Source organism: Schistocerca piceifrons, chromosome 11 (assembly GCF_021461385.2).
Source record: "Schistocerca piceifrons isolate TAMUIC-IGC-003096 chromosome 11, iqSchPice1.1, whole genome shotgun sequence".
Classification (NCBI taxonomy): domain Eukaryota; kingdom Metazoa; phylum Arthropoda; class Insecta; order Orthoptera; family Acrididae; genus Schistocerca; species Schistocerca piceifrons.
In genome coordinates this window covers 27,239,016-27,263,523 of record NC_060148.1, presented here as the reverse complement: position 1 = coordinate 27,263,523, position 24,508 = coordinate 27,239,016, and the positions used below count along the sequence as shown (strand labels likewise).

Below are 24,508 nucleotides of genomic sequence, written 5' to 3'. Positions count from 1 at the left end.
CTATGCATTCGCAATACATTACATCTGTCTATGTTAAGGGTCACTTGCCACTCCCTGCACCAAGTGCCTATCCGCTGCAGATCTTCCTGCATTTCGCTGCAATTTTCTAATGCTGCAACTTCTCTGTATACTACAGCATCATCCGTGAAAAGCCGCATGGAACTTCCGACACTATCTACTAGGTCATTTATGTATATTGTGAAAAGCAATGGTCCCATAACACTTCCCTGTGGCACGCCAGAGGTTACTTTAACGTCTGTAGACGTCTCTCCATTGAGAACAACATGCTGTACATGAGAACTTCCTAGCTTTTATTGATTAGGAATATGTAGCCCATCAAGTATTCACTCTATAATGTTCAACACATCGCCCAGCGAGAAGTTAAGGTTTACACACCGTGTTGTATGCTCTAGTTACTCACGAGAATGCGGCCGAATAAATTCGTCGAAAACTGCAATATTTCGACAAGTAAACCGCTGTCATTTTCAAGGCACGAATTGGAAAACGCCTTAAAATTAAAGGTAGGGTTACCCGTCGAGATATCGCAGCTTTTCGACGTTATCGCGAGCATTCCGCCTAGTTATTCACGGAAGATGGTTAATTGTTTGCTTGTTCAATGGATCATAAATGCGTTCTCCCATTGTAATGTGGAACGAATTAATTTAAAATCATAATGCCTCTTTTTATACCGTAAAATATGACACACTGCCAATTTTTACGATAGTCCTTTGCACTAGTCTTTGTTACTAGTAACTCTTTTTTGTGCATAGTGATTTACATTGAACTGCAGTGAAATACACCCACATACGCGCGTTATATACATTTAAAAAATTACATCGAGTAGAAGCAATTGTCAAATATCAATAATGAGTTCGGTTTACGTTTGAAGTATATTTTGTTGTGTACCACATTTTTATTTATAATATAGTCCAAATCGCAACAAATGGTAATTTCTGCAACCATTATCGATGGTCTTGTCGTTAGACTGCATCAGCTGTTCTCTCCTACCGACGACACACAGACAATTGCTGTGGAGCGGTGGACCCAACCTCAAGACGTGAAGTAAGATTTCTCTCATGTAGATAACTGATCGAAATCGGTTTTAAAATATGTTATTCCCTCATAGATTTGAAGGCAACGGCCTTGCCGCAGTTGATACACCGGTTCCCATGAGATCACCGAAGTTAGGCACTGTCGGGCGTGGTCGGCACTTGGATGGGTGACCATCCAGGCCACCATGCGCTGTTGCCATTTTTCGGGGTACACTCAGCCTCGTGATGGCAATTGAGGAGCTACTCGTCCGAGTAGTAGCGGCTCCGGTCAAGAATACCATCATAACGACCGGGAGAGCGGTGTGCCGACCCCACGCCCCTCCTATCTGCAGCCTCCTCTAAGGATGACACGGCGGTCGGATGGTCCCGGGAGGCCACTCGTGGCCTGAAGACGGAGTACTCATAGATTTGAACTGATTTACCGAATGCAACTGCGCCTGATTGCTGTCCGCAGCTACACAGTTCGGCAACACGGACCTTGTTTGGCCAGTCTCTGCCGCCACGCATGTGCAGACTTCATCCCCTTCACACGTCCCTATCACCCAGCCTCTATGATGCGGGGTATAACAGCGTGTAACACCTTCTTTCTCACAACTGCTGTGCGTTTTATCGAAAATAACCTCCAATAAAATGTGATGCAGGAGGTGTTCAAGTTGTGTCAGTATTGTCTGAACCATGATACAGAGTCATTGTCAGGATTTTGTATGACTTTAGCTACCAAGCAGCAGAGCATCTGCTGATCCATGGCAGTCAGGTAGGATCTAGTCCAACAGATCCACCCTGTTTTCTTCTGTGTGGCAGTGGTCACTCCACCATTAAGACAACCTCGAACAATCTTAGAGGAAAAAATTTTAATTTCAAAATACAGGATGTTTCAAAACGAATATATGGGTTTTAAGGCTTTATAGCATTTACTACATTCGACTTACACTACTAGCCATTAAAACTGCTACACCAAGAAGAAATGTAGATGATAAATGGGTATTCATTGGACCAATACATTATACTAGAACTGACATGTGATTCCATTTTCACGCAATTTGGGTGCAGAGATCCAGATAAATCAGTACCCAGAACAACCACCTCTGGCCATAATAACGGCCATGATACGCCTGGGCATTGAGTCAAACAGAGCTCGGATGGCATGTACAGGTACAGCTGCCCATGCAACTTCAACACGATGCCACAGTTCATCAAGAGTAGTGACTGGCGTATTGTGACGAGCCAGTTGCACGGCCACCACTGACCAGACGTTTTCAGTTGCTGAGAGATCTGGAGAATGTGCTGGCCAGGGCAGCAGTCGAACATTTTCTGTATCCAGAAAGGCCCGCACAGGAGTTGCAACATGCGGTCGTGCATTATCCTGCTGAAATGTAGGGTTTCGCAGGGATCGAATGAAGGGTAGAGCCACGGGTCGTAACACATCTGAAATGCAGCGTCCACTGTTCAAAGAGCCGTCAATGCGAACAAGATGTCAACGAGACGTGTAACCAATGGCATCCCATTTCATTACGCCGGGTGATATGCCTGTATGGCGACGACGAATACACCGTTCAAATGTGCAATCACCGCGATGTCGCCAAACACGGATGCGACCATCGTGATGCTGTAAACAGAACCTGGATTCATCCGAAAAAATGACGTTTTGCCATTCGTGCACCCAGGTTCGTCGTCGAGTACACCATCGCAGGCGCTCCTGTCTGTCATGCAGCGTCAAAAGTAACCGCAGCCACGGTCTCCGAGCTGATAGTCCGTGCTGCTGCAAACGTCGTCGAACTGTTCGTGCAGATAGTTGTTGTCTTGCAAACGTCCCCATCTGTTGACTCGGGTATCGAGACGTGGCTGCACGATCCGCTACAGCCATGCGGATAAGACGCATGTCATCTCGACTGCTAGTGATACGAGGCCGTTGGGATCCAGCACGGCGTTCCGTATTACTCTCCTGAACCCACTGATTCCATATTCTGCTAACAGTCGTTGTATCTCGACCGACGCGAGAAGCAATGTCGCGCGATCCCATAAACCGCAATCGCGATAGGCTCTAATCCGACCTTTATCAAAGTCGGAAACGTGATGGTGCGCATTTCTCCTCCTTACACGAGGCATCACAGCAACGTTTCACCAGGCAACGCCGGTCATCTGCTGTTGGTGTATGAGAAATCGGTTGGAAACTTTCCTCATGTGAGCACATTGTAGGTTTCGCCACCGGCGCCAACATTGTGTGAATGCTCTGAAAAGCTGATGATTTGCATATCACAGCATCTTCTTCCTGTCGGTTAAATTTCGCGTCTCTAGCACGTCATCGTCGCGGTGTAGCAGTTTTAATGGCCAGTAGTCTAATATTGTTAACAATACATCATATGAAAGAGCACCTCAGACAGTTTTTCTCGCAAGTGTTCGACGTGAGCACCGTTTGTCGCTCATCGAGTCGATAGGCGAGTTCTTCCCAAATCTTGATCAGTGTGTCTGCAGAAATTGTTACAACATGGCTGTTTCCAAGGTCGTGTGGATCAGTGTAACCTGGTAGTCAAGGGAAGCCAGGATTCGGTTACGATTGTGGATGGGGCCTTAATCAGTTCCTGCTGGTTGCCTTTTATTGTTATACACAATTTATTTTAACCAGTAATTCCAGGATCAACAATAAATAAAAAATTGTGGTGTCACCGCCAGACACCACACTTGCTAGGTGGTAGCCTTTAAATCGGCCGCGGTCCGGTAGTATACGTCGGACCCGCGTGTCGCCACTGTCAGTGATTGCAGACCGAGCGCCGCCACACGGCAGGTCTAGAGAGACTTCCTAGCACTCGTCCCAGTTGTACAGCCGACTTTGCTAGCAATGCTACACTGACAAACTACGCTCTCATTTGCCGAGACGATAGTTAGCATAGCCTTCAGCTACGTCATTTGCTACGACCTAGCAAGGCGCCATTACCAGTTTATATTCAGTGTAATAATGTCTAAACAAGAGCGATGTTCTCCAATTGTGGATTAAAGTTAAGTATTCCAAGAACTACGTTCTTTTTTTTATAGGATAATTACTTTACCTTGTTCCAGACCTCACGCCAATCTGCGTGAGCTTAACGCGTGCCTTTCGGCTACCTCCGAGTGGCTTGGCTGTCTTGCCACGCCACTACAAAAATACCACACATTATTAATGAAGGAATAAACAACTGAGTAAATAATAGTGTTTTCAGTGAGTTACAGTTTAGCAAATCACCATTAAATACAGATACAGCAGATAATGTTTTAAAACCAAGACACTGTGATCTGGGCTGAAGGCCTTACACGCCAGGAATGGTAATAAATTAAGAATTGTTTAAAACTCGCTGCAACTTACAAATTACAGGTATTGAAATATTCAAGGCAAGTAACCAAAACCACATCAGAAGGCATAAGATCCCAGGAATGGCAGTAAATAACATTTCAAATACTTACTGCGTAAATACAAATACCAAATTAGAATTTTAAGGCAAGTGACCACAATCACAGCTGAAGGCCTTACACGCCAAGAATGGCAATAAATTAAGAATTGCTTAAGAACTCGCTGCAATTTACAACTCACAGGTATTGAAACATTAAAGGTAAGTCGCCACAAACACAGCAGAAGGATGATTACAGTGATTACAGTCATCAGACCTCCTTTTAGAACACACGTCTACAAGGACCAAGGGGCCACAGACAGTGCTCCAGGAATCGACCTCTGAGAAGGTCCGACAACAAACACTCTCGCGAGCGATGAGATAGGCAGCCAAGAGTTGCACTCACTTCACAAGAAGGTAACTCAGACCAGTTGCAGTCTAACGAATGGCTAATGATAATCTTGCTGAAGCTACCTGACGTCCGATAAACCAAATGCAACGATGGAACAATACGCCAAAGCCTGAACCGGCGGTGTGCATTACGTCCCCAGAATACTGTGCTTAGAGCGCCCAGAACGAGAAAGGAATCACTACCACCAGAGAAGAAGAATCACCAAACGGCCTACGATAAAGAAAGCTGTCAAAACTACACGCCTTACCGGACGGCAGCTGGAAGACGAGGAAACGTACACTGCCGTTACATACACTAACCCCCAGGGCAGGTAACTGGGGCGTTAGCGGCCACCAGGCAAGGAAAATTACCGCTGGTTGAGCTTAACAAATTGTAACAAGTTGAACGCAGTAAACAGTAATAAGAAATCGCGGAGAGCTGCCCCAGGGCAGGTAACTGGGGCGTTAGCGGCCACCAGGCAAGGAAAATTACCGCTGGTTGAGCTTAACAAATTGTAACAAGTTGAACGCAGTAAACAGTAATACGAAATCGCGGAGAGCTGCCCCAGGGCAGGTAACTGGGGCGTTAGCGGCCACCAGGCAAGGAAAATTACCGCTGGTTGAGCTTAACAAATTGTAACAAGTTGAACGCAGTAAACAGTAATACGAAATCGCGGAGAGCTGCCCCAGGGCAGGTAACTGGGGCGTTAGCGGCCACCAGGCAAGGAAAATTACCGCTGGTTGAGCTTAACAAATTGTAACAAGTTGAACGCAGTAAACAGTAATAAGAAATCGCGGAGAGCTGCCCCAGAGCAGGTAACTGGGCGTTAGCGGCTACCAGGCAAGGAAAATTACCGCTGGTTGAGCTTAACAAATTGTAACAAGTTGAACGCAGTAAACAGTAATAAGAAATCGCGGAGAGCTGCCCCAGGGCAGGTAACTGGGGCGTTAGCGGCCACCAGGCAAGGAAAATTGCCGCTGGTTGAGCTTAACAAATTGTAACAAGTTGAACGCAGTAAACAGTAATAAGAAATCGCGGAGAGCTGCCCCAGGGCAGGTAACTGGGGCGTTAGCGGCCACCAGGCAAGGAAAATTACCGCTGGTTGAGCTTAACAAATTGTAACAAGTTGAACGCAGTAAACAGTAATACGAAATCGCGGAGAGCTGCCCCAGGGCAGGTAACTGGGGCGTTAGCGGCCACCAGGCAAGGAAAATTACCGCTGGTTGAGCTTAACAAATTGTAACAAGTTGAACGCAGTAAACAGTAATAAGAAATCGCGGAGAGCTGCCCCAGGGCAGGTAACTGGGGCGTTAGCGGCCACCAGGCAAGGAAAATTACCGCTGGTTGAGCTTAACAAATTGTAACAAGTTGAACGCAGTAAACAGTAATAAGAAATCGCGGAGAGCTGCCCCAGGGCAGGTAACTGGGGCGTTAGCGGCCACCAGGCAAGGAAAATTACCGCTGGTTGAGCTTAACAAATTGTAACAAGTTGAACGCAGTAAACAGTAATAAGAAATCGCGGAGAGCTGCCCCAGGGCAGGTAACTGGGGCGTTAGCGGCTACCAGGCAAGGAAAATTACCGCTGGTTGAGCTTAACAAATTGTAACAAGTTGAACGCAGTAAACGGTAATAAGAAATCGCGGAGAGCTGCCCCAGGGCAGGTAACTGGGGCGTTAGCGGCCACCAGGCAAGGAAAATTACCGCTGGTTGAGCTTAACAAATTGTAACAAGTTGAACGCAGTAAACAGTAATAAGAAATCGCGGAGAGCTGCCCCAGGGCAGGTAACTGGGGCGTTAGCGGCCACCAGGCAAGGAAAATTACCGCTGGTTGAGCTTAACAAATTGTAACAAGTTGAACGCAGTAAACAGTAATAAGAAACGCGGAGAGCTGCCCCAGGGCAGGTAACTGGGGCGTTAGCGGCCACCAGGCAAGGAAAATTACCGCTGGTTGAGCTTAACAAATTGTAACAAGTTGAACGCAGTAAACAGTAATAAGAAATCGCGGAGAGCTGCCCCAGGGCAGGTAACTGGGGCGTTAGCGGCCACCAGGCAAGGAAAATTACCGCTGGTTGAGCTTAACAAATTGTAACAAGTTGAACGCAGTAAACAGTAATAAGAAATCGCGGAGAGCTGCCCCAGGGCAGGTAACTGGGGCGTTAGCGGCTACCAGGCAAGGAAAATTACCGCTGGTTGAGCTTAACAAATTGTAACAAGTTGAACGCAGTAAACGGTAATAAGAAATCGCGGAGAGCTGCCCCAGGGCAGGTAACTGGGGCGTTAGCGGCCACCAGGCAAGGAAAATTACCGCTGGTTGAGCTTAACAAATTGTAACAAGTTGAACGCAGTAAACAGTAATAAGAAATCGCGGAGAGCTGCCCCAGGGCAGGTAACTGGGGCGTTAGCGGCCACCAGGCAAGGAAAATTACCGCTGGTTGAGCTTAACAAATTGTAACAAGTTGAACGCAGTAAACAGTAATACGAAATCGCGGAGAGCTGCCCCAGGGCAGGTAACTGGGGCGTTAGCGGCCACCAGGCAAGGAAAATTACCGCTGGTTGAGCTTAACAAATTGTAACAAGTTGAACGCAGTAAACAGTAATAAGAAATCGCGGAGAGCTGCCCCAGGCAGGTAACTGGGGCGTTAGCGGCCACCAGGCAAGGAAAATTACCGCTGGTTGAGCTTAACAAATTGTAACAAGTTGAACGCAGTAAACAGTAATAAGAAATCGCGGAGAGCTGCCCCAGGGCAGGTAACTGGGGCGTTAGCGGCCACCAGGCAAGGAAAATTACCGCTGGTTGAGCTTAACAAACTGTAACAAGTTGAACGCAGTAAACAGTAATTAGAAATCGCGGAGAGCTGCCCCAGGGCAGGTAACTGGGGCGTTAGCGGCCACCAGGCAAGGAAAATTACCGCTGGTTGAGCTTAACAAATTGTAACAAGTTGAACGCAGTAAACAGTAATAAGAAATCGCGGAGAGCTGCCCCAGGGCAGGTAACTGGGGCGTTAGCGGCCACCAGGCAAGGAAAATTACCGCTGGTTGAGCTTAACAAATTGCAACAAGTTGAACGCAGTAAACAGTAATAAGAAATCGCGGAGAGCTGCCCCAGGGCAGGTAACTGGGGCGTTAGCGGCCACCAGGCAAGGAAAATTACCGCTGGTTGAGCTTAACAAATTGTAACAAGTTGAACGCAGTAAACAGTAATAAGAAATCGCGGAGAGCTGACCCAGGGCAGGTAACTGGGGCGTTAGCGGCCACCAGGCAAGGAAAATTACCGCTGGTTGAGCTTAACAAATTGTAACAAGTTGAACGCAGTAAACAGTAATACGAAATCGCGGAGAGCTGCCCCAGGGCAGGTAACTGGGGCGTTAGCGGCCACCAGGCAAGGAAAATTACCGTTGGTTGAGCTTAACAAATTGTAACAAGTTGAACGCAGTAAACAGTAATAAGAAATCGCGGAGAGCTGCCCCAGGGCAGGTAACTGGGGCGTTAGCGGCCACCAGGCAAGGAAAATTACCGCTGGTTGAGCTTAACAAATTGCAACAAGTTGAACGCAGTAAACAGTAATAAGAAATCGCGGAGAGCTGCCCCAGGGCAGGTAACTGGGGCGTTAGCGGCTACCAGGCAAGGAAAATTACCGCTGGTTGAGCTTAACAAATTGTAACAAGTTGAACGCAGTAAACGGTAATAAGAAATCGCGGAGAGCTAATCAGATCCGCCTTCCCCAAGCACTCCACTCGCTGCTCTTCGCCTCGGCAACACTACGAGCAGCGACACAAACCCGAGTCACTGGAGAATCGCGGTATGTCACAATGGTTTCTCTACTTGGACTGAAATGCACTCATCTTAAAGGTCGCTGGATCCGGTTTACGACGAGGTCGTGCAGCCTCGCGACCGCAGCCCTTCCATCCAGCAGTCCACGCGTGCCACCAGCGGTCCCGGCGTGTTCTCGCGCTGCGCGAACCTGGCTCCTCCTGAGTCCCCAGCCGAACTGCCTCACTCACACGACCCGGAAAAGCAACGATGCCTCCCCAAAGATAGGACTACAGTTACTACAAATCGATAACCACCGCTGCTGCCACTGCCGGATAATCAACGCTTGCAAAACCGAGTGGCGCCAGTCAACACGAGAACCTCAACCGTGCCAACTGAACGATACCGGCTGGCCTCCAACAGAGGGCGGAAACCTACAAACAGCACCAACTCGAGCCGCAGCACGGTTGAGTCAGTTAGTAACCGAGACACATACACATGGTCCATCCCAGGGAAGCGTCCTGGGACCTCTGCTGTTCCTGATCTATATAAATGACCTGGGTGACAATCTGAGCAGTTCTCTTAGGTTGTTCGCAGATGATGCTGTAATTTACCGGCTAGTAAGGTCATCCGAAGACCAGTATCAGTTGCAAAGCGATTTAGAAAAGATTGCTGTATGGTGTGGCAGGCGGCAGTTGACGCTAAATAACGAAAAGTGTGAGGTGATCCACACGAGTTCCAAAAGAAATCCGTCGGAATTCGATTACTCGATAAATAGTACAATTCTCGAGGCTGTCAATTCAACTAAGTACCTGGGTGTTAAAATTACGAAAAACTTCAGTTGGAAAGACCACATAGATAACATTGTGGGGAAGGCGAGCTAAAGGTTGCGTTTCATTGGCAGGACACTTGGAAGATGCAACAAGTCCACTAAAGAGACAGCTTACACTACACTCGTTCGTCCTCTGTTAGAATATTGCTGCGCGGTGTGGGATCCTCGCCAGGTGCGATTGACGGAGGACATCGAAAGGGTGCAAAAAAAGGCAGCTCGTTTTGTATTATGACGTAATAGGGGAGAGAGTGTGGCAGATATGATACGCGAGTTGGGATGGAAGTCATTAAAGCAAAGACGTTTTTCGCCGCGACGACATCTATTTACGAAATTTCAGTCACCAACTTTCTCTTCCGAATGCGAAAATATTTTGTCGAGCCCAACCTACATAGGTAGGAATGGTCATCAAAATAAAATAAGGGGAATCAGAGCTCGAACAGAAAAGTTTAGGTGTTCGTTTTTCCCGCGCGCTGTTCGGGAGTGGAATGGTAGAGAGATAGTACGATTGTGGTGCGATGAACCCTCTGCCAAGCACTTACATGTGAATTGCAGAATAATCATGTAGATGTCGATTAACTCCCAAAGAGAAAAATCGTATGGTGTAAGATCGTGTGTGAAAATGGAAGTCGTGCAAAACAAGCTGTGTCATCCGGCCACTTGCGGCCAATCAAGGGGTCGGATACAACGTCGCTTCACCACTTGCAAGCTGAGTTGCAGTGAGGTGGCGCACCATCTCGCTGCCGAGTAAAGTACTGTTGAAGCTTCTTCCAACTGGGGAAAGAGCCATAGTTCTAGCGTTTAGAGATAACAAATACCAGTTACAATTACTTCTCCGAAAAAGAAAGGACCATAAACATTCTGCCTGGATATGGCACCAAAAAAATTCAATTTAGGGGAGTCTTGTGAAACTATACAATCTTGGGGGGTTCAAAAATGGCTCTGAGCACTAAGGTACTTAACTGCTGAGGTCATCAGTCCCCTAGAACTTAGAACTACTTAAACCTAACTAACCTGAGGACATAACACACACCCATGCCCGAGGCAGGATTCGAACCTGCAACCGTAGCAGTCGCGCGGTTCCAGACTGTAACGCCTAGAACCTCTCAGCCACTCCGGCCGGCCATCTCGGGGGGATCTGCTGACCCGCAGATGTGCGCATTTCCACTTAGGTGAAATGTCGATTCATCACTGGAGGCCACACGATGCAGAAAATCTTATTCGTCATGTAGCAACATTCCGTTTGCAAAGTTGGCACGTAAATCGTAGTCTGTAGGCCTTAGATCTCTTAACAACAGCAAACGATAAGGATGTAATTGTAAGCGTTTGCTTAAAAGTCTCCACACATAAATCACTGGAACTGCTAATGGACGATTAGCATTCCGAACTGATTCTTGGGGTAAGCGTGAAAGACTCTCACTCGGTCAGCAAGCTCTTCATGCACTCTTTGCCCTTCTGTACTCTTCCCTTTGCGCACAGGTATACAGACAAAACTGTTTGAGTTGCTCTTTCATTTGATGTGTTATTTACAATTTTAAGCTGAATGTAATAAATACTACAGAGTCTTAAAACCTGTATATTCATTTTGAAACACCCTGTATTATCACAATGTGAGAAGCACACTCTCGTCCAAAACGTTTCCATACATAGACAAACTAATTTTGGGAAATCGGACTACATCAGAATTTCCTTTTCGCTACATCTACATATATACTTCGCTAGCCACCAAGGGGTGTAACGCGGAGGGCACAATTCGCGCCAAAGTCATATTCCCCCCCCCCCCCCCTCCTCTGCTCCACTCGCGGATCGCGCGAGGGAAAAAAGACTGTCTGAACGCCTCAGTACGAGCTCTAATTTCCCTTATCTTTGAATGGTGGTCATTGCGCTATTTGAAAGTTGGTGGTAATAATACATGCTCTACGATCCTCGGTGAAGCTCGGATTTCGGAATTTAGTGAGCAGCCCCTTCTGTCTATCTACGAGTGTGTCCCACTTCAAACTTTCCATGAGATTTGTAACGATCGCGCGATGGCTAAATGTACCAATCACGAATCTTGCCGTCTTCTTCGGACCTTCTCAGTCTCTTGAATCAGACCCAACTGGTAGGGGCCCCACACAGACGAACACTAAGACTGGACTGTATTGTAAGCTATTTCCTTTGTTGAAGGAGTGCATCGCTTCAGGATTCTACCGCAATCTGGAGTTCGCCTTACCCGTTGAACGTGTAATGTGATCATTCCATTTGAGATCATTTCGAATAGTCACACCCAGATACTTGACGGACGTTATCGCTTCCTTCCAAGGACTGGGCATTCAGTTTGCACTCGTAGATTAATGGGGATTTTCGCCTTGTTATACACAGTAGGTTACACTTACTAATATTCAGAGATAACTGACAGTCATTACACCACACATTTATTTTCTGCAAATCCTCATTGATTTGTTCACAACTTTCGTGGGATACTACTTTCCTGTACACTACAGCATCATCGGCAAACAGTCTAATCCAGTGTCAATACCATCGACCAGATCGTTTATAAAAATCGTAAAAAGCAGAGGACTTATTACGCTGCCCTGCGGCACACCTGAAGTTACGCTTGTTTCTGTTGAAGTCACCCCGTTCAGGACGACACACTGCTTCCTGTCTGTCAGAAAACTTTCTATCCAACCGCATATGTCATCGGATAGACAACAAATGGTCGTCATCCTCGTCCATGATCCGTGTCACAGACAGTTTGTGCTCTGCGACTCATCACTCTGTGAGACTTGTGCTACTGGTCCACGGACCAATGTCCACATTGCTCTCACCACTTGTGCGCAACCACGCATTCGCCCTTGTGATCAACTGTGATTGCTTAATGGAACCACCGAGACATTTCGGTTATATCGCTTGGTTCAAATGGCTCTGACCATTATGGGACTTAACTTCTTAGGTCATCAGTCCCCTAGAACTTAGAACTACTTAAACCTAGCTAACCTAAGGACATCACACACATCCATGCCCGAGGTAGGATTCGAACCTGCGACCTTAGCGGTCACGCGGTTCCAGACTGTAGCGCCTAGAACCGCTCGGCCACTCCGGCCGGCCGGTTATATCGCTTCTCGACTGCCTGCTCCTTCACCGAACTGAGTCAGAAGCCACCTGAGGTAGCATATCAGAGTGGTCCCTAGCAGTTAACGCCACAGGTGTGCCTGATCTAATCACGCTTAGCTCAAACTCGGCACGGTTGGCTTACCGAGTTGTTACGGTACTTTGACTACCGCGCCTCCGCCAATACAAAGATATGATTTACGATAGCGCATGCGGAAGAGCGCTGCGCCAGCGGCCGATTTTTATACATAATTTTGATCTTTTTTTTTACTTTTGCGTAGGTGTTTGTTTTTTAACAACTAATTGATGACACTCTCTCTCTCTTGTCTTCATACGAAACACGTGTATTTTTCGGCGATGTGTTGAATGTGCTTTTGGGTGGAAATTAAAATTATATTACAAAGCGAGGTTGTTTCAATAGTGATTCGAGGTGGTTATCATCAAATTTGTAAACTGATCATGACAGTGGCAACTTGAAGAAGTTCTCAACAGACGGAGAAAAGTGAAAGACGGGTCGTCCTACAAGAGAAATTACGAGGACAGACATAAAGACTACATTGTAATTAATAATGCGTATCTAACGAGATTATAAGGTAAATTTCAATTAGTTTCTGATGCTATTTCCGTACAGTCGCTTTTTGTAGTGTTGCCGACCCGGTCTGCCATGCACGGTCAAATTACAGCACGATCTCAATCAGTAATACGAAGTCCGCCTTATCCGTAACTTATTCCATCAAAATTCAAAACCCAATCAGATTTTCTATTTTATATTTTCTCGGCAAAACCCCGAGGAAAGGAAACACTACAGAGTCTCATTCAGCGGGCCGAAGTGGCCGAGCGGTTCTAGGCGCTACAGTCTGGAACTGCGCGACCGCTGCGGTCTCAGGTTCGAATCCTGCATCGGGCATGGATGTGTGTGATGTCCTTAGGTTAGTTAGGTTTAGGTAGCTCTAAGTTCTAGGGGACTGATGACCACAGCAGTTAAGTCCCATAGTGCTCAGAGCCATTTGAACCATTTTGAAGTCTCATTCTGACAAGAAACATGGACTTCACGTTGAGACACCACTTCAACAATTACTTACTCGAAAGCATATGCGCAGTCAATCGAGGCGCGTAACACTCTCACTATTTCTTCTGGAGAATTTTGACCACTGTGGCTTTATAGGTGGTATGGCTTCGTGTCTGATTTGCATAGTGAGGTACTGTCAGTTGTCTCTAGGTAACACCAAGTCATTTATTTCACCAAGACGTTATTCTGCCATTTTCTATGGTGTTACACAGCGCAAGACTGTAACGTTTGCGCCGGCCGCGGTGGTCTCGCGGTTCTAGGCGCGCAGTCCGGAACCGTGTGACTGCTACGGTCGCAGGTTCGAATCCTGCCTCGGGCATGGATGTGTGTGATGTCCTTAGGTTAGTTAGGTTTAAGTAGTTCTAAGTTCTAGGGGACTGATGACCACAGCAGTTGAGTCCCATAGTGCTCAGAGCCATTTTTTGTAACGCCTGCTTGCTGACACCGGTGCTTTGCAAGTTATCCACCCAGTGGCATTTGTCTGATGTCACATCTCTCTGATTATGGGCTACGCGTTCATCATGTGTGAGGCTTGTTAAAACATGACTGCATTTTAGTACTCACAGTCTTGTTTCATAAGTAGTGCACTGCTCTTCTCGGACCGCCGAAACGCTTTATTCTGTCGTAATATGTCCTATCTACATTACTACACACATAAAAAAAGTTTTGCATCACCTCGCTTCTGAGATTTCAGCAACTGTACAGCTTTGGTATCTCCCTCTGATGGGAAACGGGAAAAGTTGCCTGTTCACGTGCATTTAAGGGGCGCTATGAGCTCACCAGGATAGTCAGTCTGGGTGAGGCTGGGTCAGTCTCGCGTCACCAGTTGCTGGTCTGTCTCTCGTTCGCATTTGTTAGGCAGTTAGTGTGTGTCTGTCTGTCCGTCGGTCTACCATACTTTAATAGCTGCCTCTGTCATGAAACTTCCTGGCAGATTAAAACTGTGTGCCAGACCGAGTCTCAAATTCAGCACCTTTGCCTTTCACGGACAAGCGCTCTACCAACTGAGCTACCCAAGCACGACTCACGCCCCGTCCTCACTGCTTTACTTCTGCCAGCACCTCGCCTCCTACCTTCCAAAGGTCCCGAGTTCGAGTCTCGGTCCGGCACACAGTTTTAATCTGCCAGGAAGTTTCATGTCAGTGCACGCTCCGCTGCAGAGTGAAAATATCATTCTGGAAACATCCCCCAGTCTGTGGCTAAGCCATGTCTCCGCAATATCCTTTCTTTTAGGAGTGCTAGTTGCGCTAGTTTCGCAGGAGAGCTTCTGTAAAGTTTGGAAGGTAGGAGACGAGGTAGTGGCAGAAGTAAAGCTGTCAGGACGGGGGAAAAAAAAGTTGGTAGAGCACTTTCTCGCGAAAGGCAAAGGTTCCGAGTTCGAGTCTCGGTCTGGCGCACAGTTTTAATCTGCCAGGAAGTTTCATATCAGTGCACACTCCGCTGCAGAATGAAAATCTCATTCTGCCTCTGTCATGTTTGTCGGATTCGGTGTTGACGAATTTATTGCTTAAAGGCCGAATTCTTTGGAATATGCCTAGCATCTTGCGGGGTGGTATATGTGTAATGTAGAGCACGTTGTACATTTTATGTAAGTCTGCATTTTATGGGCTTTATTTAAATAGTCATTTTAAGTTATAAGGTTGCCAACCTTCTACCGTATGAGTCCTTTAAAAAAAAACAAATTGCACTTTCGGTGGCAAATAATTTGAGTGTTGTACCATTTCCATCCATCTTACGGGGTGCATAGTTTACGTGTTTGTGTGAGTTGTTAGAATTTTTTAGTTTAAAGTAATCTGGTGCGTTGCAGGTTTGCACCAGTGTAGTTTTTCAGAGGTTGTTGTCAGCGGTCATGACTACGGCCCTGTTGAAAGGGAGCAGACAAGCTTCTCAGCCCGAAGGCTCCTATTGTTAATATTGTTCTTTTGCCTCTAAATAAAATTGTAACTTGATATTTCGAGGGTGCTTCTCTGCTTATACTTTTAAATCTGTTTTTGAAAAAGCTTTTACGAATGAAATTCACATTTGTTAAAAGAAATTTCCATCAGTTACTCCCTGGCAACTACTTCCACGCTCACCCAGTGTGATTAAATGTGTTAATGCTTCTGATGAATCGCTAGTAAATAAAGTAAATTCTTTAAGAGAAAGATTTTGATAGTTAAAATCACGGTTCACTTGTCTTCGTCTGAAGCAAGACCGACCTGATCGAGAACTAACCGTAGACTAAAGGCAAAGAATAAAAAAGGCCGTGGACGATCTATAACAGAACAGATCCAACGTTCATGACACTGAGGTGGAAGCAGTCACGGGACACCTCCTCGTGTCCTTAAGTACGGCGTCGTGCAGCATCTCAACTTGGCATGGACTCAACAAGTCGCTGCAAGTCCCCTGCAGGAATATTAAGTCATGCTGCGTTTGTAACCACAGGTGGAAACACAAGCGGCCAAAGACACTGCTAGCTAGGGCATAGCCACCTATGGTAAACTAACATACGCAAACAGCGACAAACGCCGGTAAGCCCCTGCATATCAGCAACACTGCCTGGCAACTACCAGCTGCTATTAGAGCCGACCAACAGGCCACAGTAGGGACACCGACGAGCTCGCCCACAGACGCACGAACAATCTGCCAACACTCCCTCACACTGTGCCTCCGGTATGTGACCTATCGGACACAAGACCGATAACAAACCTAACTGTTGCAGGTTGCTGACGCTGAACGAGGACTCTGTACCAGCACCCAGCGCTAGCCGCCGAGCAGCACAAACGCACAACGTCAAGGTATCGACATGCATGATACCCACTACTATCAAAGCCTATCCTTGCACAACCTATCGCAGGCAGCAAGACAACCGCTACTGCTCTTGCCGCCCGACCTAACTTTCGCAGAGGTTTTTTTCCCTTGGCTCTTGGCTTGGCACTTTTTTTCCTCTGCCCTACAAACCGCTACCCTTCGTCAGATTTCGACCAATCTATCTCCAGATGAGCGCGTATTAATGGTTAATCCTAACCAGACGTACGCAAACATCGCAGTACCCACATCCTGCGACACCTCACTTTAGTGAACACTAACCTTTATGCTGAGATGGCAGTAGACCTTTTGTGTTGGCCATCATGCCGGTGTGGGCGTGGAGGGGCTCCACCTCTATTAAAAAAAAAAAAAAAATGTAACCGTCCATAATTGCGGAAGTATCGCCGGTGCAACATTTTGTGGTCGAACTGACCTCTCAATTGTGCCCCATAAGCGTTTGGCGGGATCCAAGCCGGGCTACCTGGGTATCGACAGTGGTGACTCGAACTGTCCAGAATGTTCTGACATGGCGCATTGTCATCCACAAAAATTCCTCCGTTGTTTGGGAACATGAGGTCAACGAATAGCTGCAAATGCTCTCCAAGTATCTGAACATAACCATTTCCAGCCAGTGGTAGGTTCAGTCGGACCAGACGATCCAGTCCATTCCATATAAACACAGCCCACACCATTATGGAGCCATCACCAGCTCGCACAGTGCCTTGTTGACAACTTCGGTCCACGGCTTCGCGGGGTCTGTGCCACACTGCAACCCTACCATCAGTTCTCATCATCTGGGCTCTTCCGACCAGTTTTCCAGTAGTCTAGAGTCCAACCAACACGGTCACAAGCTCGAGACAGACGCTGCAGGCGACGTCGTGCTGTTTGCAAAGGCTCTCGCGTCGGTCATCTGCTGCCACAGCCCAAATTTCGCCGCACTATTCTAATGTTCGTCGTACGCCACACACTGATTTTTGCGATTATATCACACGGTGTTGCTTGTCTGTTAGCTCTTATAACTCTACACAAGGAGCGCTGCTCTCGGTAGTTAAGTGAAGGCCATCTGCCACTGCATTTTCCATGAGCCGGCCGGTGTGGTCGAGCGGTTCTAGGCGCTTCAGTTTGGAACCGCGAGACCGCTACGGTCGCAGGTTCGAATCCTGCCTCGAGCATGGATGTGTGTGATGTCCTTAGGTTAGTTAGGTTTAACTAGTTCTAAGTTCTAGAGGACTGATGACCTCAGATGTTAAGTCCCATACCGCTCAGAGCTATTGTCCATGATGAGACGCAACGCCTGACATTCGGTACTCTTGCCACACTCTCGGCACTGTGGATCTCGGAATATTGAATTCCCAAACGATTTTCCAAATGGAATGTCCCGTGCATCTCGCTCCAAACACCCTGCCTCGTTCAACGTGTGCTAATCCCCGTCGTGCGGCCTTAATCAAATGGCTCTGAGCACTATGGGTCATCAGTCCCCTAGACTTACAACTGCTTAAACCTAACTAACCTAAGGACATCACACACATCCATGCCCGAGGCAGGATTCGAACCTGCGACCGAGGCAGCAACGCGGTTTGGGACTGAAGAGCCTAGAACCGCTCGGCCACCGCGGCCGGCCGGCCATAACCACTTCGAAAAACGTTTCACATGAATCACCTGAGTACAAAGGACAGCTTCGCCAACGCACTGTCCATTTATACCTTGTGTACGTGATACTACCGCCATCTGCATATGTGCACATTGCTACCCCATGGCTTTTGTCATCTTACAAGGGAACCTCCCCATCGCACCCCCCTCAGATTTAGTTATAAGTTGGCACACTGGATAGGCCTCGAAAAACTGAACACAGATCAATCGAGAAAACACGAAGAAGTTGTGTGGAACCGTGAAAAAAATTAGTAAAATATACAAACTGAGTAGTCCATGTAACATCGAGGAGGATAGGAGCGCCGTGGTCCCGTGGTTAGCGTGAGCAGCTGCGGAACGAGAGGTCCTGGGTTCGAAATATATTCAAAGTGGCGCAAGCAACGTGCTCGCTGCCAACAAAAGAAGGAGGACTAGGTCTAGTTGATATAAAGACCAAATGTGCAGCCCTTCTACTGAAACGAACGCTCGCCATCCAGGACAAAAACCCTGACAGCGTCACAGCCAAGATGATTGGAAGATACAAGCCCGCATCACAAGAAGCGCCGGTCGACACGAGGCACATTCCCTGCAGAATGCGACACGTCAGGCTGCACTACGCCAACAAAAGTTACGTTCTGGACACCGTGGCGAACCCCAGCCACAGAACAGCCAAGAGAATATACTGGGCCCTCAGGGGGAAGCCGGCAAAAAACAAAATTGAACAAAAACTCCCGCAATACAATTGGAAACAAATATGGGGGAACGTCTCGGAAAACGTGTTGCCTAGACATGCGAAGGAGACATGGTACAAAATAATTAACAGAACGGTACCAACCAACCAAAGACTGGCGGAGATAAAACTCGTCGCAAGTGACAAGTGTGACGTATGTGGCATGACCGACACCCTCGAGGACCGATTCACCTGCGGGAATGCCACCAACAGCTGGGAAGCGTGCCAGCAGATGGTGGCCCACATCAAGAGAACGGCGCCGGGAAGCATCACAATGGAAGCAATCACCGCCCCAGACTGCAACCCATTTCCACGGCCCAAGCGACTGGCGACTCTCTGGATCCTCGCCATGACGGCACACGCCATCGTAGCGCGGAGGCAGACCGACCGGCTGGCCTTCCTGATGGACCTCTGGGAGGAGAACAAGACGGCCCAGCAGCACAGGCGATACCACGAGAACTTCAAAAACTTCCTGCAGATTCCACTGCAGACAGCAATCGCCAGAGTCCTCCCCAGCCTGTGACCCTCAGCACCGCCACCAGCCACCTCACCTCACCACACACTCACCACAAGACAAACGTGTGCAGTGATAGTGAACAAGTGCAACACAAAAGATAAAGTGCTTTCCCTTCTCGCATCAAATAGTGAAGTATAGTAGTATAAAGTGTTTCTTCCTAGTGGAATCAGTGACACAAAGTGCTGCTTAGTGGAAAGTGCCAACTACTCATTATTATTATTAGATATTTTTGATTCCCTTTACTTTGTGCCTATAAAATTCTATTGATTACTCAATCCTTTCTGCTTCTCTTATGTAATATGACAAAATTTTCTCTCTTCTTCAATTTAGGTATATTCTGTAGTATATGTTAAAAAAAAAAGTTTCTTCCACTTCTGCTCCACCTATCATGGTGACGTTTCCTTCATACTGTCCCACTTAACAGTGTAACTAGAGGAAGAGATCAAACCAGAACACACAATGTGCCTGTGTCATCACAAGTGCATCACATACAGAAACATAAACTCAAAATCAATGCATCGATGCCAAATACAAACTGTTATGCCTGTCCAATGTCTACCCCCCTCAAAAAAAAAAAAGACGACAAATGGCCATGTAAAAGGGTTTAAGGAACAAACAATAAGACAAAAACGAAAAAGGAAAATATAAAAACATATAAAATGACAGTAATATTAACCATCACTAGGAACGTAATAGATTAATAGAATAAAATGTCTTTTTTTTAATGTATCGTTGTTAATATATTTAAATAAATATATATGGTTACAAAAAAAAAAGGTTCAAGTCTTCCCTCGACCCAAAATTTTACTTTCTTTATTTTCGCAAAGTTATGATCTGTCCGTTCGTTCATTGACGTCTCTGTTTACTGCAATAAGTTTATTGTCTGTGTTTTACGACCGCACCGCAAAACCGTGCGATTAGTAGACGAAACGACATGCCTCTCCAATGGGAACCGAAAACATTTGATCGCAAGGTCATAGGTCAACCGATTCCTCCACGGGAAAACACGTCTGATATATTCTATACGACACTGGTGACGGCATGTGCATCTCATGACAGGAATGTAGATGTAGAGGTAATTTCGGGAGTACCGCAGGGAAGCGTGATAGGACCTTTATTGTTTACAATATACATAAATGACTTAGTTGACAACATCGGTAGCTCCGTGAGGCTATTTGCAGATGACACGGTTGTCTACAAGAAAGTAGCAACATCAGAAGACTCGTATGTACTCCAGGAGGACCTGCAGAGGATTAATGCATGGTGCGACAGCTGGCAGCTTTCCCTAAACGTAGATAAATGTAATATAATGCGCATACATAGGGGCAGAAATCCATTCCAGTACGATTATGCCATAGGTGGTAAATCATTGGAAGCGGTAACGACCGTAAAATACTTAGGAGTTACTATCCGGAGCGATCTGAAGTGGAATGATCACATAAAACAAATAGTGGGAAAAGCAGGCGCCAGGTTGAGATTCATAGGAAGAATTCTAAGAAAATGTGACTCATCGACGAAAGAAGTAGCTTACAAAACGCTTGTTCGTCCGATTCTTGAGTATTGCTCATCAGTATGGGACCCTTACCAGGTTGGATTAATAGAAGAGATAGACATGATCCAGCGAAAAGCAGCGCGATTCGTCATGGGGACATTTAGTCAGCGCGAGAGCGTTACGGAGATGCTGAACAAGCTCCAGTGGCGGACACTTCAAGAAAGGCGTTACGCAATACGGAGAGGTTTATTATCGAAATTACGAGAGAGCACATTCCGGGAAGAGATGGGCAACATATTACTACCGCCCACATATATCTCGCGTAATGATCACAACGAAAAGATCCGAGAAATTAGAGCAAATACGGAGACTTACAAGCAGTCGTTCTTCCCACGCACAATTCGTGAATGGAACAGGGAAGGGGGGATCAGATAGTGGTACAATAAGTACCCTCCGCCACACACCGTAAAGTGGCTCGCGGAGTATAGATGTAGATGTAGATGTAGAATATGTTGTCGACCCACCTACCTTGTACACTTAGCGAATGGGTAAAAAGATTCTTCTACCTTGCCCGATTTAGGTTTTCTTGTGGATGTGATAATCACTCCCAAAAAAATGACGAAAACATAAGAGTTTGTCACATAAACTGAAAATAAAGAATTAAACTTTCCACTGGAGGGAAGACTTGAACCTAGTACCTCTAGTTCCGTAGCTGCTCTCGCTAACCACGGGACCACGGCGCTCCTTGACACCCAATGTCCTTGTGTTGGCTATCTTCGCACGGACTGCTCAGTTTGTATAGTTTTCTAATTTTTTCCATAGTTCCACACAACTTCTTCGTGTTTTCTCGATTGATCTGTGTTCAGTTTTTCAAGGTCTATCCACTGTGCCAACTTATAACTAAATCTGAGGGGGGTGCGATGGGGAGGTTCCCTTGTTAGTGTACATCTCCGCTCACGTAGTAGCTGTTCATAAATAGTTAATTGCTACGGATGTTCGTTTTATATCGATATGCACACATCAGAATCTGATCACAAAAGAGGATAATATAGTCGACTGCAGGGCACTTAAGAGTTTGTTACGGAATCCAAATAAAAAGTACTACAACGTCTTGAAAGATGTGATATTCGTTGCCTAGGGTGACTAGCACTCCTTCGTTTCTTTCAACTTCCACTTGCCCACATAGCCTATCTCTAAATATTAAGAGTTGACTTTACAAGGGACAATCATTTTACATGCTCTTCTGATATTGTATATAAATCTACAGGAATCATGAGAAAGTCCTTCCTATAAGGAGATCACGGACTCACCGATGGTGACATTACAAAAATCACAAGCATGGGTGGCAATATGTTTGTAAGGTTACGTTTCCTTGGTATCGAATGCGATTTTGAACTGCTTCCACGCTTTCGAAAAAGGCGGTCACAATCTTAATTCAGTCTATCTATATCCGAATCCCGCTCGAGCTACTGCCGGGTCTGGATGCTGACGAGTCCTCTCCACGTGGCTCGGTCCTCCCACCACTTTTCTTCCTGCCAGGTCACACCTCTCCTTTCCACAGATATTCTCACTCCCATTTTCCACCGTGTTCTTGGGCGCCCTCTAGGTCTTTTCCCATCCATCTTTAGTTCTTCCATAATTTTGGGAATTCTCTGCCCATGCATCCTCTTAGCATGCCCATACCATCTTAATCTCTTTCTTTCATTTTCTTCTCTCATACTTTCTTGTTTGAGGTCCTTTCTAATCTCTACATTCCATACTCTGTCCATTCTTGTTTTTCCCTTAACTGCTCTGAGAAATTTCATTTCCCCTGCTTCCAGTCTGCTCCAGTCCCTTTCTGTCATTGACCATGTTTCTCCACCATAGGTGACAATAGGGATGTAATAATTCTTATACATAAAGAGTCTTGCTCTTTCTGAAACTTCATTATTCCAAATCAGGTGTTTTATTGTTTGATAGAAATTGCCCCCCTTCTGTAAACTCCTATTAATTCTGTTCGTTATTCTTCCATCCCTAGATATTTGACTCCCTAAGTAAGTAAAACTTTCTACCCCTTTGGGGTGTTCTCCATTCAAGGTAATATTTCTGTTGATTCCTTTCTCTCTTCCAAATACCATTACTTCACTCATATCTTTATTTATTTTTAATCCATACCTTTTCATTATTTCCTTCCACGCATCAAGCTGTAACTGTACATCTACCTCTTTATCACCCCACATTACCATATCATCTGCGGTATGCTCCTCTTTTGTAAGCCTCAGACAATACCAAAAAAATGGTTGAAATGGCTCTAAGCACTATGGGACTTAACATCTGAGGTCACCAGTCCCCTAGAACTACTTAACTAACCTAAGGACATCACACACATCCATACCCGAGGCAGGATTCGAACTTGTGACCGTAGCAGCCGCGTGGTTCCGGTCTGAAGCGCCTAGAACCGCTCGGTCACAGCGGCCGGCCAATAAATACCAATTTTTCTTAATCCTCTCTGCTGTCCAAATTACTTTACTGCCCACTTTGTGCGAGCTCTCGCGAGATAATTTTAAAATTTACTTGTGGCTATATATTAAGCAATTTACGTGTGCATGCCAATTCAATGCCCTTACAGTCACCATTCATTGTATTCTGTTCATATAAGCCGTGAGACATGTGGTACAGTATGACCTCTCCAAATTTATACACATAGTAGAAAATGGTTAACCATAATTTAACTCTCTTACAGAAGTACAGGTGCTCAAACCGATACGGAACCGTCTTGTTTGGCCACAGCCTTTCCGGATCCCTGAGAGCCTGTTTCAGTTCGGTGTGATTTTTTACAATTATATCGCCTTCAAATTTGTTACTCTGTTCCCAGGGATTAACACGACACGACGTCCACTCTGGGAACTTCAGCTCAGCTGAAATAAAAGAGAATTATTCAGTTAACTCAGATATCAACATCACCAGTTTGAAATGGTTATACAATAGCACATAATTATGAAGATAAAACTCTGTACAAAAATAGAGTGATGATGCAACATGAAGAAAGCTTGCAAAGCGGTCCTTTACGTTTCTTGCTCATCTCTAAAAGAGTGTAAACGAACAATACAACAGCTGGTGAAGGAAATCAACAATAAACAAATGGTGGCCCTAAAACACCCTAAGGTTAAACAGATGATTGTTTGATACCAATGGTGTATTGGTATATATCCTTATATATATAAAAAATTCTCGTGTCACACTGTTAGTTGCCATACTCCTCCGAAACGGCTCGATCGATTCTGATGAAATTTTACATGTATATTCGGTACGTCTGAGAACCGTTCGTAATCTATTTTTCATACCCCTAAGTGATAAGGGTGGTCCACCACAAAAATTATTTTCTTACTTTTTGGACAGAACTTTTTTACTTTTATGATGTGGCCTTAAAAATTACACACAACTCTAAATTTTTACCTTTCTACCACCAACCCCTATTTTTTAATAGCGATTTTAGTAATTTAATAATTTTCAACCCCAGTCGATAACTGATCAATTATCACTTGATCAACTGCTCGATCGATTCCAATGAAATTTTACATGGATATTCGGTACGTCTCAGAATCGGTCGTAATCTATTTTTCATGCCCCTAAGTGATAAGGGTGGTCAACCCCAAAATTTTTTTGCTTAATTTTTTTTTTTTTTTTTATGATGTGGCATTAAGAAATACACGCAATCCTAAATTTTCACCCTTCTACCACCAAACCCCATTTCTAAGAGCGAATTTAGTAATTTAATAAATTTCAACTCAGCTTGATAACTGATCAATGTCCGCAGCTCGTGGTCTTGCGGTA

The 24,508-nt window shown here is 45.9% G+C and overlaps 1 pseudogene; it reads left to right on the top strand.

Annotated features, from left to right (window-relative positions):
* The first annotated feature begins 1,133 nt into the window (after positions 1-1,133).
* On the top strand, positions 1,134-1,251 carry LOC124720615 (annotated as a pseudogene).
* Positions 1,252-24,508: the final 23,257 nt, after the last annotated feature.